At 34.7% G+C, this 13,467-nt stretch overlaps 1 protein-coding gene across 1 annotated transcript in view; it reads right to left on the bottom strand.

Annotated features, from left to right (window-relative positions):
- LOC137239137 (cGMP-dependent protein kinase, isozyme 1-like) overlaps positions 1-13,467 on the bottom strand; it is a 94,762-nt gene that overhangs the window by 5,425 nt on the left and 75,870 nt on the right. The gene's annotated exons all lie outside the window — the stretch shown is intronic.

The following is a 13,467-nucleotide window of genomic DNA, read 5'->3' as shown; positions in this document are numbered from 1 at the left end:
GATGCAGAAATATTTAAAAAATTTTATGAATTAAACGGGGATTGCCCTTATTGCTTTAAAATATATGAAAGCATTTAACAATAATTTTTAATTTATAATTTATTTAATAATTTGGAAAAAATTTAAACAACAAATTTAATCGAAACAATTGACGCCTTGTCCGTCCGTTGTTTAACTTTGTCCCAACTTATTAAATAAATTAAAAAAAACTGTTTTTAAAATTTTATATTGCGCTAAAATAAAAAAAAATATATATATAATTAATACATGTGTTTAAAAAAGTCTTAAATAACTATAATAAAAGCGTTAATTTAAATAAATGAAGTTGGTGTTGTGTTGGTTGGTTTTATCGGGTACTCATGTGACCTTTATTTAGTCATGGATATACCTACAACTTTTTAAAATGGCTTTGTTTTTTTTATAAAATTAAAACCTAAATAAATATCACACAAAGTTAGTATTTATCTCAGTATAATTTTTTTGTTTATTCACGATTTCGAATACAAGTATAAGTTCTGTAAATATGTTATATATGATTCAATAAACGTGTTCCACTCCTCCAAGTGCCACGCATGCGCACAATTATAGAAACTCAAATGTCACAAGCCAAAACGCTTGTCTTTATTAACACTCAATGAATTCAATTACTGCAGTGCGTATTACAAATTAACACTTTGCTAAGTCAGAATGACAAAACAAAATTTTACACCTGCAAGGAAAAAATAGCAGCAAAAATAATTTGCAAAATTTTATCAATTATTTCATTTTTTGTTTTTTCGTTGATTTAAAACAATTTTAGGTAAGTGTTGTAACCAAACCTAAATAGCCAAATTTCAAAAAACTTTTTGAAAAAATTTGCGAATTTTCGGATATTTTTTGGCATTACGTTTTCAAATAAAACTTTCAAAAACTCGACGAGAACATTCGACTTTTTCAAAATAAATTTTTTCTAAGATAGTCTAGTTTTGGCTTATTAGCAACTTTGGTGACTTTTTTGCTATTACAAAAACAACGAAGTATGTGATGTCAAGTGAAGGGAAGCTGTTCCTGTGCAGTCGCGCAGCTTACTGTTAATAGATGCCTCGTAGTCATATACGTTGAAGCATCAAATGATAAAGCCCTTAGAACAGGGATTGATGTTTACATTCATGTTTACAGTTTTTTTTGATGACGGCGTGCTCGTTACTTCGGCCAAAATCGCTTAGGCGGCTAAGCGCCAATTAATGATGATGATTATGGTGGTCATTAAGAGCGAGCCCGGTAAGTAATAGCGATACCTTCAGAGCATTTGAGTATTTGAAATAAACATTTTTGAATAACGTATGTAAGTACATATATATATGTATATATGACCCTTTAGGGGTGTTCACGGTAAATATAACAGAAGATGCTAAAGCCAAGTTTGGAAATGCAGAAGCCTAGTCAAAGCAACGTCTATGAGATTGAGACGACTAGGTGTCCATAGTGTGGTCAGACCAAGCACTCCTGGGCCAGAAACCCGTTCAAGCACTCCCTACTTTGCCTATAGAAGCCGCGATCAGAAAAAATTTTAAATATTACGCTAAGTCCAGATGCGAAAAGTCTCTGTAGATGAACCACAAGTCTCAAAGCCTCCCTGCTCTAATTAGTCAAACTGGAGTGCAGACAATGTGGGAGATTGCGGAGAGGTCACCTTACGTGGTGTAAACACATGATTAGATAGATATATAGCATATAAGAAACTCAGATATTTGACTTCTATAAATTAAATTTTACTTATTTGTAAATAAGGTAGATTAAAAGAAGCATGAAACCAGAACAAGTAACGGCATGTGGCCTGAGTAATGTAAATAAATCACTAGCGTGAGTGCACTCATATCTCATAACACTTTGCTATCCATGTAACACTAGAAACTCAGATTTTGAAACCAAAGGAGAGTTAATAGCAGAAAAGATTAGAAAAAAAAAATATATTTGTAAATGCGAGCGGCCAGCGCAGCTCGTCTTAATTGAATAGTTTATATTTTAACAAGGGACAGCAAAAGTAGTAGATAATCCGATAAGATACACGTTTGAATATATATATTATATGTACTTATAAATATGTATGCATGTTCAGATGTGCGTTTTTGTAATTTAAAAAGATAATGGAAGCGACGTTACAAAAGAAACAAAAATTCACAATGGCTATCTTAAGGGTTAAATCAGTGACTTGTTGAGCTTAGCCATGCAAATGATAAAATGCTCGTGAATAAATTTGAAAAAGGTGCTATAAATACTGCCACATCATTTCAGATATCTTTTTTAACTACATTAGGAATGCAGGGTGTATATAAGGATGCCTGTTATTAACGAAGCTGGACTCAAAGGGAACTATTAATTTTTATTCCAAAGAAAGCAAACACAATTTATTTTCCTCAAAAATGTATAATTTACACCAAGGGAATTTAAATATTTTTATAGAAAATAAATAAACTTTTTTATAAGCATTGAAAAACTATCCGAACTTAAAGCCCAACTTTTTTAAGCAAGCGATGCTGCAAAAAACTGGCCAGGTAAATAAAGGACACACTAATGTGCATAGTAAGTATATACTTTAGGGTGCTATACAAAAAAGTGCGATCATTCACCAGGTTTAACAAAATATTAGAATAAACATTTAAATTTTCTGCCTAACCCAAATCAATCGGAAGCTCCGACACATTGGAATCGGAAACGAAGCGCTGTTACATTCTTACAATGAAAGCGATAGCGAAATCAGAAAGCAAATCAGCTAATGGAGATTGCCGAAGACAGAAAAACAAAGCGATGATATATAAAAGAGAAACAGAAACGAAGAAGGAAAGAGGTAAATGTAAAGAAAAATGAACAGAAGAGGAGCAAGAAAAAGAGCATTATAATAATCATGTCAATAATTATGTGGATAATAATAACGAAGCCTATGGTTACTGTCACGTTTGCGGAGATAAGGCAAGACAAGGAACGGAAAGGAAAGAATAGAAATGGAAAGGACAATAAAATGGGATGGGAGAAGAAAGGATAAATTTGAAGTTAAATTCGAGGCCAAAACCGAAGCCTGAACCGAACTCGGATGGATTGTTATCAATTTGTTATCTAAGTTTTATTATCGACCAGCTTTGCGATCGACGTGGTATGGGTGTATTATCCATTCCATATCGACAAATTAAGGTGCCCAGAAATATTAATAAATCGAAGTTCACGAATACTCACGCCTAGTTTTACTCTTTTTGAGGTATTTTCAAAATGGTACAAGCTCGTGCGTTAATGAAAAAATTACATGGTGCAGTAGGCAGCCTAATACACATTTACATATGTGTTTTGTATGTCAAAGAAAGTAATGCATCTCAGTTGACGTAGTTTTTACTTTTATTTTTTAAATAAATAAAAAAAAAAATACTTAAAATGTTCAATCATGCAGTTGCTGAGTCTTGTCGTCAATTCTCGTCGGTGAAAATGTCAGCCTAACTTATTTCCATATGTTCCTATTCCGAATGTGTTATGACACTTAAGTTGCTGTTTATTGCTTTATTCGTTTATTGTAGTCTATTTTTTATTTGATTGTGAGAGCAAATTTTTTTTAAATAATATTTGCATGAAAAATTTACGCTTAGCGCAAGTGTATAGGTATGTGTGTGTATGTGTTTATAAATGTTAAGCACTAAGTTAGTAATAAAGTGCTAAAAGTAAACATTTAAATTCATTAAAATCATACCAGTTTATTTGGCAGTGATTTATCTAGCTTAAGTTAATAATTTCTTACTTATTGAAGCTACAGTTTTCTAAGCGATTACTGACTATGCAAGACTGAATAGAATGAACATTCATTTGACTTCATTTAAATAATGTTTGTAACAATTTTGAAATAAAGCGGAATATTTTTTGCATACACATTATTTTATCACATAAGTATTGTTAACAAAATCTATTGATATTGACAATATTTTCGGGCGCGTGTAAACTTCTCCACTGCGATGACGCATTCTGCCATACACAAAACATAATGAAAGTGTAAACATTTTTCTACACTAAAAAAAAAAATAATTATAAAAAATGGAGCGTTGACGCATGTCTAATTAAATAAGTTCAAGATGTTCGTATTATTTTGCATAAAAAATTTAAATTTAGTTCAAAAATATTTGCTTAAACATTGGTATGTAGATATGTAGGTTAAGTGCGATAAACTTCGGCGCTAGAAGAATATAGCGCAAAAGCTTACATTCATACATACAACATAAGCAAATAACACTCCTCCAGATCTTTTGTAGCCGCACCACATATGCGTAATATTTTTGTGGCCCACCTTAATGTTTTTAAATAATAAAGAATTATTGTAATTAGTTTTATTATTTTAACCTAAATAATAATTTGATTGTTTGTGTCACAACACATTTTAGGCTCATATCGTGGATGGTAATTTTAGTGTACTAAACATTGCTGCGATGATTCTCTTCACAGATTTATTAGACTTGTGACGTCTACTAATTTACTATCATTTTACTAAGCTTAAGAGTTGCTTGTAGCACATCGGACACAAATGTATTTGCGAAGTAGTTATGTGGCATTGCCAGCGTTGCCATATTGATGATTTTGAAGTGAGATGAGTGTTTGACAATATCGCTAACATGGTTAATGTAACCAAAACCGTTATCAGATCTGGAACTAAACAAAACTGTTTTTTTATGTACCTGTCCTTTTCTAAATACGAATTTTATTAACACGTGGACACCTGCGCTATATGGAGGTAATGAATTTTTAAACGGTTTTATTTAGCTCGACTTGACAGGCTGCTGGTTGGCACGAATTTTTATACTCAGTTGAGCAGAGCTCACAGAGTATATTAACTTTGATTGGATAACGGTTGGTTGTACAGGTATAAAGGAATCGAGATAGATATAGACTTCCATATATCAAAATCATCAGTATCGAAAAAAAATTCGATTGAGCCATGTCCGTCCGTCCGTCCATCCGTCTGCCCGTTAACACGATAACTTGAGTAAATTTTGAGGTATCTTGATGAAATTTGGTATGTAGGTTCCTGGGCACTCATCGCAGATCGCTATTTAAAATGAACGATATCGGACTATAACCACGCCCACTTTTTCGATATCGAAAATTTCGAAAAATCTAAAAAGTGCGATAATTCATTACCAAATATGGATTAAGCGATGAAACTTGGTAGGTGAGTTGAGCTTGTGACGCAGAATAGAAACCTAGTAAAATTTTGGACAATGGGCGTGGCACCACCCACTTTTAAAAGAAGGTAATTTAGAAGTTTTGCAAGCTGTAATTTGTCAGTCGTTGAAGATATCATGATGAAATTTGGCAGGAACGTTACTCTTATTACTATATGTCTGCTTAATAAAAATTTGAAAAATCGGAGAACGACCACGCCCACTTTTTAAAACAAAATTTTTTTTTAAATTCAAATCTTAAAAGAAAAGTTAATATCTTTACAGTATATAAGTAAATTATGTCAACAATAAACTACAGTAATGATATGGTGCAACAAAATACAAAAAAAAAAAAAAATTTCAAAATGGGCGTGGCTCCGCCCTTTTTCATTTAATTTGTCTAGGATAATTTTAATGCCATAAGTCGAACAACAATTTACCAATCCTTGTGAAATTTGGTAGAGGCTTAGACTCTAGGACGATAACTGTTTTCTGTGAAACGGGCGAAATCGGTTGAAGCCACGCCCAGTTTTTATACACAGTCGACCGTCTGTTCTTCCGCTCAGCCGTTAACACGATAACTTGAGCAAAAATCGATATATCTTTACTAAACTCAGTTCACGCACTTATCTGAACTCACTTTTTATTTGTGTAAAAAGTGGCCGAAATCCGACTATGACCACGCCCACTTTTTCGATATCGAAAATTACGAAAAATGAAAAAAATGCCATAATTATATACCAAATATGAAAAAAGGGATGAAACATGGTAATTGTATTGGTCTATTGACGCAAAAGATAACTTAAGAAAAAAACTTGGTAAAATGGGTGTGACACCTACCATATTAAGTAGAAGAAAATGAAAAAGTTTTGCAGGGCGAAATCAAAAGCCCTTGGAATCTTGGAAGGAATACTGTTCGTGGTATTACATATATAAATAAATTAGCGGTACCCGACAGATGCTGTTCTGGATCACCCTGGTCCACATTTTGGTCGATATCTCGAAAACGCCTTCACATATACAATTAAGGGCCACTCCCTTTTAAAACCCTCATTAATACTTTTAATTTGATACCCATATCGTACAAACACAATCTAGAGTAACCCCTGGTCCACGTTTATGGCGATTTCTCGAAAAGGCGTCCACATATAGAACTAAGGCGCACTCCTTTTTAAAATACTCATTAACACCTTTCATTTGATACCCATATCGTACAAAAAAATTCTAGAGTCACCTCTGGCCCACCTTTAAGCCATATTTCGAAAAGGCGTCCACCTATAGAACCAAGGCCCACGCCCTTTTAAAATACTCATTAACACCTTTCATTTGATACCCATATCGTACAAACAAATTCTAGAGTCACCCCTGGTCCACCTTTAAGGCGATATTTTGAAAAGGCATCCACCTATAGAACTAAGGCCCACGCCCTTTTAAAATACTCATTAACACCTTTCATTTGATACCCATATCGTACAAACAAATTCTAGAGTCACCCCTGGTCCACCTTTATGGCGATATTTCGAAAAGGTGTCCACCTATAGAACTAAGGCCCACGCCCTTTTAAAATACTCATTAACACCTTTCATTTGATACCCATATCGTACAAACAAATTCTAGAGTCACCCCTGGTCCACCTTTATGGCGATATCTCGAAAAGACGTCCACCTATAGAACTAAGACCCACGCCCTTTTAAAATACTCATTAACACCTTTCATTTGATACCCATATTGTACAAACGCATTCTAGAGTCACCCCTGGTCCACTTTTATAACGATATTCCGAAAAGGTGTCCACCTATATAACTAAGGCCCACTCCCTTTTAAAACACTTATTAACACCTTTAATTTGATACCCATATCGTACAAACAAATTCTAGAGTCGCCTCTGGTCCACGTTTATGGCGATATCTCGAAAAGGCGTCCACACATAGAACTAAGGCCCACTCCTTTTTAAAATACTCATTAACACCTCTCATTTGATACCCATATCGTACAAACAAATTCTAGAGTCGCCCCTGGTCCACCTTTATCGCGATATTTCGAAAAGGCGTCCACCTATAGAACTAAGGCCCACGTCCTTTTAAAATACTCATTAACACCTTTCGTTTGATACCCATATCGTACAAACAAATTCTAGAGTCACCCCTGGTCCACCTTTATGGCGATATCTCGAAAAGGCGTCCACCTATAGAACTAAGGCCCACTCCATTTTAAAATACTCATTAACACATTTCATTTGATTCCCATATCGTACAAACAAATTCTAGAGTCGCCCCTGGTCCACCTTTATTGCGATATTTCGAAAAGGCGTCCACCTATAGAACTAAGGCCCACGGCCTTTTAAAATACTCATTAACACCTTTCATTTGATACACATATCGTACAAACAAATTCTAGAGTCACCCCTGGTCCACCTTTATGGCGATATCTCGAAAAGGCGTCCACCTATAGGACTAAGGCCCACGCCCTTTTAAAATACTCATTAACACCTTTCATTTGATACTCATATCGTACAAACAAATTCTAGAGTCACCCCTGGTCCACTTTTATAACGATATTCCGAAAAGGCGTCCACCTATAGAACTAAGGCCCACTCCCTTTTAAAACACTTATTAACACCTTTCGTTTGATACCCATATTGTACAAACGCATTCTAGAGTCAACCCTGGTCCACTTTTATAACGATATTCCGAAAAGGCGTCCACCTATAGAACTAAGGCCTACTCCCTTTCAAAATTATCATTAACACATTTCATTTGATACCCATATTGTACAAACAAATTCTAGAGTCAGGCCTGGTCCACCTTTATGGCGATATCCCTAAATGGCGTCCATCTATAGAACTATGGCACACTTCCTCTTAAAATACTCTTTAATACTTTCCATTTGATACACATGTCATACAAACACATTCCAGGGTTACCCTAGGTTCTTTTTACAACATGGTGATTTTCCCTTACTTTGTCTCCACAGCTCTTAACTAAGTATGTAATGTTCGGTTACGCCCGAATTTAGCCTTTCTTACTTGTTTAATTGAAATTTGAGTAACTTCCCGATAAGCTACAAGCTTGAAACTTGGAATATAGTTCAGAACCCGATGACAATGCCTCCGATAGGTGGCGCATGGATCGAAATATTTTTAAAAAAATCGTATTTGTGGTCCGACTTTTTTCATATTTGGAACACATAATACATACAAGAAGAGAAAGCGACCAATGAAAAAAATCGCCGCTAGGTGGCGCATGGATCGAGATATAAAAAAATCGTGTTTGTGGTCCGATTGGTCTCATATTTGGAAAACTAGTACATATAAGAATAGAAAGAGATCTATGTAAAAAATTGCCGATAGGTGGCGCATGTATCGAAGTATTTAAAAAAATCGTATTTGTCGTCCAATTTGGCTCATATTTGGAACAAATATTACACACAGTCCGGTAGAAGTGACATCAAAATATTTTGGAGTTCGAGGAGGGACAAGCATACGTGGCACAGAGTCGGGTAAAGTCTTTGGAAGGATTGTGTATTGAGGACTTAGATTGTAACAAATTGTCAAGAAAGAGTCCTTGTAATAATGAGTCACTAAATGAACTAAATGGAATGAGAAATAATACGCAATTAAATAAAGACTAAAAACTTGCAAATAAATTAATAAAAAAAAATGTTTAAATTAAACATTTGAAAACAATACTTACGCGTCAAATTTCTATTGATAATCATATATAAGACCAACTGAACCTTAATAAGGTTATGCTACGCCTCACATTTTTAGAAATTTCACGCACCCAATGCTTTTATTTAATTGTCTGAGTAACGCCCTAGATTGATGAGGAGTGTGATGACTAGTAACTAGGACCTGCCTAATTATTTTTTAGCTTTTAGTATTATTATTACTTTATGTAAGTATTGTTTTCAATAAAATAATTTAATTAACATTTTTTTAAAATTATTTTATTTACGTATTAATTTATTTTACCGTATAAAGTTAAGAACTGGTCCAATTTATCAGCACATTAACATACGTTTACCATCGAGCGAAATTTTCTTTTCGCAGTGGAAACGTATCACTATACTTGAATACCTATAAGGATATTGGTATAGCTTCCATGAAAATGAAATGGTATATTAAGTTTTTCACGAAACTCAAATTGTAAGTCTTTAAATGAGAAGAGGTAAACCTCCCATTAAGTATACCCAATCCATCAGGTTGAGAGTCTGGCTTGGTTTAGCCATAAAAGTCTGCCCGTCTGTCTGTTTGAACCAGGGACGGAAACTGTTATTCCTTTTATTATATAATTCCTAAATAAAACTATTAATTTTGGACTTTTAATATATCTTGATCAAGATAAAAATTATTTTCGGCTTTTTATTACCTAAGTCCGATAGAACTAGTTATACTCGGGCTTTTAAAAATAAAAGTCCGGAAATAAAAGTTAAATACGGACTTTTATTTTTTAAGGCCAAAATAAATACGGCTTTCCGAATTAAAAAAAATGTTTTTAAAGATAATTTAAATAAAAAGGATGCATGATTCGACATGGTATTACTATAGGGATACCTGTGAACTCAAACATTTTCACCTAGGAAAATTTTTTGACCCGGACTTTTTCGACTCCGAAAAAAAAAAATAATATTATTTTCCGTCACTGGTTTGAACGCAAAATAGACCCTCAATATTTGAGATATCTTGATAAAATTTTGGTGAGCAGGAATATTTAAGTGTCTGATTAGGCATTTGTCGGAACAGGTCGTATAGGACCACTATAGCATATAGATTTTTTTGTAATTTTTAACTAACTTCGCAAACATAGCCCTCATATGGGTACCTGGCCACAGGAACATCGAAGGCAACGAGAAGGTAGACGAACTTACAAGGGCAGGGGCACTGCTAGAGGCAACGGAGGCAGTCGAGATGCACCGTCCACTTACATCAACTAAAAGTAGCAAACACAGCAAATTCAAGAAGTAAGCTTTCTTCAGATGGTACTCCTCCCACGCCTGCAGGATAACTAAGCAAACCTGACCGAACTACGACAGTAAGACAACAGATGACCTACTAAATAAGTCAAGGAAAGAAATTTTCATGATCACTGCTACACTGGCCGCGTGGCCTGCATGCTTAAAGAATTGGAATGCCTTTTAACAGCATCTGTAGGACCTGCGGCAAAGAAACAGTCGCGCCCTACTTGTGTGAGTGTCCAGCTCTAGCACACACTAGGTTTCTAACTATGGGCCGGAACTTTGGGAAGTAGTTAAATGCTCTGTAAAAGATATCAGCAGGTTCATCGTCCACTCCAATTGGTTCGAACAGAGTACCGACTAGTCATATGATATCAGCAGCAATTGGTTGCAGGAGAAATATGCATCAAAATAGCGCTCCGTGCGCTACTTGGGCTTGGATCCTTGGCATCCAGGCGGCACAGCAATCAACCAACCAACAACATCAATTTATGAGATATAAACTTCAAATTTCACCAGATGCTTTAGTCTCGTAGAGATACCTAAATACCCCATAAAACCGGTTGCTCAGATAAGGAGCTTTTCAATAATTAGAGGCATCAAATTATATATTACATATCTCATACAACCGATTATTCCAATATAACGAATTAGATAATATTAATGCTCAGCGCCATTCGTGCAAAGTATAAAGTCCCGTCTTTAATTGTTTTGATTATTTATAACTTCAATATTTATAACAGTGCAAGAAGTCTTGAAGCGCACATTTTCGCAAAATTTTTCCTTTTATTACATTAAAAATTTCGACGGTATCAAGAACGCACCTCATTGGTCAGCACGGAGTTGTTAACTTCACTAGTTTTGAAAATGTTGAAAATTCTTTGCCAAAACCGGTAAATACATGATTTGTTTTTTGTAAACATTTTGCGATTATTTGCTCGAACGTCAAACTTGATGACACTCATTTTTAGCACTAATTTGATAATATTAAAGTGAAATTAAAATAAAAATTTTTGCGCGGAATCATTATCTATGTTCGGAGATCCGATATGTATGAAATTTAAGGTGTAAGTAGCTTTGGTGAATAATACTTTTGAATGCGATAATATGTTAAGGTTTTAATGTCGACTCATTTAGAACTTAAAAACTGGCTGCACCTTAGTGAACGGGATATCTAAAGAATTGTGTATACAACTTACAGCTAACGTACGCTCTTTGATCTAAGGCTAAGTAAGCATAGTCATGAACTTATCAAACGCCGCCTGAGTATAACATCACCCTATCTCGGCTGCCAGTTAAAAACCACACAACCTTTGAAGAAACACCTATCACGGAATTTTAGTGAAGAACGCATAACCTCAGAGATTATTCATAAACGCTCTGGCGTTAAGCTGGCTATGCTGATAATATTTGACACATATTCTGGAATAGGTCGGCTTCAATCGAATTCCAAAATTGACCGTTTTATTCAATAAAATTCTGTGATTGGATATTTTTGGCATTCCAACCCAATTGTTAATTGAATTGAAACAAAAAGTCACAGAAACTACCCCGTAAGAAGAATATCTAGTTCAAAATAAGTGCAGTTCTACTGCATTCTGAACCACTAATAGTTCGCCATCTATCTCTTTTACATGTTTTCAATTGGCGAATTTAACATGGCGATGTCCTTGGCGTTGGAAATTGTCCCCGCTGCTTTAACTTTTCACTAGTTCCTAACTATATACAAATTTCTTTTTGGTACTTTTTCGATAGTTACGTACTGGTGGAATAATGTTGAGAAAGAGGCATACTCAGCTCGTTAAAGCTAGTAGCAGTTTTTTTGTCCATTTTATAACTAAAAATCTAGCTATTAACAAACTAATACTTATTTGGCATTCTAGGTCTAGTTCTGAACCAGAATTTTGTATCACTAGTTACTGACTTCCCTTGAGGGTAATTAACTAATATCATATAAAGTTGGAATAGGCTCCTTTTGTTTTGGTACAGTTTTGCTTACATTCTTTGGTCATATGCCCCATATATTTCAGCTCCGCGGTCAATTATCTATTTCAATTTTATTTATGAATCAATTTTGATTACACATTTTTTTCAGTGCTATAATGTTTTTGAATAATTTTTAGTTGTAAAATTGTTAGTGTAAATTTTTTTGTCATACACAAGTGCCTGAGCATACGGGAGTAGCGATTTCTCGAACATGTTCGAGAAGAGATTTCTCGCGAGTCTTGCCTTCTCGTGAGATTCTCGAATCTCGATTTACTAGTAAGGCTCGCGATATTCTCGAATCTCGAATTACTCGTTAGGCTCGCGAGCTTTTCGATATTCAACTTAATCGATTCATTGGCTGTTTTATATAGAGCTTACTAATTCTTTTGGAGCACAAGCCAAAATGTCCCCAAAACCACAAGTAAAAACCCCGAAATGTATAGAATATTGCCAATGCAGCGAATGAATTGAAAGTATAGAGGACCGCGAGTAATTCGAAATTCGAGAATCTCGGGAGAAGCCGTGTTCTTGATGTCTGGTTGAAAAATAAAATATTGCGAACAAAATTATATGTATAATAAATGTTTTGAGTTAAATGTCATTGAAGCAATATAATCAAAAAAAAAAAAGTCACAAGTAAAAAAAAACCAAGTGTATAAATACTGCCCATACAGCGATTAATTAATAATGTCGAGAAGTTCGCGAGATTTACGAGTACTTCGAGACACGTGAATCTCGCGAGAAGACGAGTTTTCGATTTCTCGGGTCTCGAAAATCTAGCTTGTGTTCGAGAAGAAATCGTAAGCTCCATACGGGAGTGCTTTTTCTTGGCACATTCATAAGAAATTCAAGCATTTTCATATGATTCGAAATTATATGTGAGGGCATATGGGAGTTCTATTAAAATTTTTTTTATATTCAAAGTGTGAATTTGAATCTGTGCCTATGATTCAGGGCAAAACAAAAACAAAAGTGCTACAAGTGTATAGGGTTGAGCAGCTCTGCTCAGGACAGAGAGCCAATTGAGATGGTGCCCTGAACAAAAAATTTGCACACGTATAAGCACCACCCTAATATATATACTTCATTAGTATTACTGTACCAAATTCTAGAAACACGCTTTTCGTGTATGTCATACTAAGCTTTCGAAGAACTAATTATGCTTGATTTACTGAGACGCTCCGACGTTCGCGCTAATCTGCAATTAAATCAGATAAATGGCAATGCGCTAAATTGAAGACGCTACGAGTATACTCTTAAGTTTATAAATGAATAGTGCAGTGTTATGCATACATATAAATAGATTGAGGTTCAACTAAAAATATTCAAATGCTATTTCAACTTCTAAATAAGC

This window comes from Eurosta solidaginis, chromosome 2, assembly GCF_040869045.1.
Source record: "Eurosta solidaginis isolate ZX-2024a chromosome 2, ASM4086904v1, whole genome shotgun sequence".
Classification (NCBI taxonomy): domain Eukaryota; kingdom Metazoa; phylum Arthropoda; class Insecta; order Diptera; family Tephritidae; genus Eurosta; species Eurosta solidaginis.
This window is presented reverse-complemented; position numbering and strand designations above follow the sequence as displayed.